Source organism: Cervus canadensis, chromosome 11 (genome assembly GCF_019320065.1).
Source record: "Cervus canadensis isolate Bull #8, Minnesota chromosome 11, ASM1932006v1, whole genome shotgun sequence".
Classification (NCBI taxonomy): domain Eukaryota; kingdom Metazoa; phylum Chordata; class Mammalia; order Artiodactyla; family Cervidae; genus Cervus; species Cervus canadensis.
Window position 1 is genome coordinate 58,186,619 of NC_057396.1, and position 2,056 is coordinate 58,188,674.

Below are 2,056 nucleotides of genomic sequence, written 5' to 3' on the forward strand. Positions count from 1 at the left end.
AAGGCAGAGCCCTACATCCAACTAGGATGGACGTGGTAGGGAATTCCCCCTAAATACTAAGTGGATGGGGGAGGAAAATACATAGACAGAGGGAAAGAGAGAGATCTAATCTTAATGTTCATGACAAAAATTAGTATATGATCATGACCTATGATTATTGGCTTTTAATAGTCTCCTAAAAATTATGAGAACAGTACTTCTCCTACTAGCTTCATGGATATGTTGGAAAGATAAATGATTTAATATATGCTAGCTACATTGAACAGCTGAGGAAAGCAAGGCATTATAGATACAAGTTACTTTAATTAGGAAAATTATAATTAGTAAAGATCATAATATCTGCTGTGCTTCAGACACAGAAAATGCTCAATAAATGTTCCAAGGTCAAAGATACTGGAAACTGTCTGCAGGTAACTACAATACTATGTACAAACTTAAGTTTTAAAATAGCATTCATTTTTAGTGAACTTTTTCAACTTTGTTTATATAAAATACAGTGTCTGGGCTTAGAACTGGAGAGGGGAAAAAAGATGCATGGGCTGTTCAGTTGGTTGGATCTGTTACATTAATTTACAATCTGTGAAGGAGTGGATTGCCCCTTGAATAGTAATGGAAAATTAGTTTCTTTATTTCTTCATTAAGACTGTGGGAGGAAAATTAATACTCTCTTCTGCTTTTCCAAATTAATAGAATATATCTTTATTAAAATGATGAATATACATGCCTACTTTCTTTTTGGTTGAGAGGCTCTCTAACTTACAAAACAACTGAACTTAAAGCTGAGCCTTAGAAATAATCTTGTTAAGGAAACATGCAATGAGATTAAATTAGTTACCCAAATTAACTAAGGACAGAGCAAAACTAGAAACTTGGTTTTCTGACTCTTAATCCAGTGCTCTTTCAAATTTATTAAGCTATTTAAAGGGGGGGAAAAGGAAATTCCTTTATTGTATGTTTCACATTGTTAGTGTTTTTCATGTTTGCAGTTCCTATACCGAGGGGCAGTCATCCCATACACAAAATAATAAACAAAATATATACCTTTCCCCAATTTTTTTGACATTAAGATGTAAAGAAATAGAACCCCTATCTTGGGTGTGGCCAAGATGATACTAACAATAATCAGCCTAAAATTTATTTTCATATATTGTATGTGTGAAGATTGAATTCTTTTCCCATTTAGATAACAAATGGTTTCAGTACCCTTTATTGCAGAGTCCTTTTATCCTTTTGATTTGTAATGTCACACTTCTTCCAAGTTATGTGGAAATCTGGTAGAATAGCTTTCCCATCACCATGTTCTTCTTCAGGAGTGTCTTGGTTTTTCTCGGCCTTTTGCTTTAGAATTATAATGACACAGTTATAGACTTTGTGTCAAGTTTTCACAAAGAAGCTTGTCAGAATTTTTATTGTATTGTATTTATTTTATTGTATTGCCCTGACTTAGATTATATTAGGGAGAATTCAATCTTTCTATCCTTAAACATGTTATTTCTCTTCATTTATTTAGGTCTTCTTTGATTTCTTTCAGTAAAGTTTTATAATCTTCCCTATAAAGTTTATGCACCTTCTTGATTAGATTTGCTTCAAAATCTATTTCTATGTGAAGAACATTATACTTTGCTCTGCGAGTCAATATTCACAATGAACTTATGCCAAATGGCTTTAACCAGGACTTAAAAACTCAATTGTCTGTGGAGCCAAGTAAGAACTATGTGAAAAGCAGCCCAAGTATAAGACAGGAGAAGATGATGAAGGTTGGAGGGGCTCTACTGAGCTCCAGCCAATCGATGCCAAATGTTACTAGAACTTCCAAATATTCTAGACTTTCTGGAAATTTCCTGATTTTTTAAACACTGTGTAGCCTGCCAATTTTGATCATCCTCAGATGATTTAAAATGAAGAATAATAAGTGAAATGTCAGCTTTCAGCCCGCAAGTGAAATAAGACTTCAAAGAGAGAAAACATACATCCACAAAAATACTTGTAAACAGAGGGTTAGTGGACTTGAAGAGGAGCAAAGTCAGCAGAGTGAGGTGTGTTGAGGCTAGTTGCC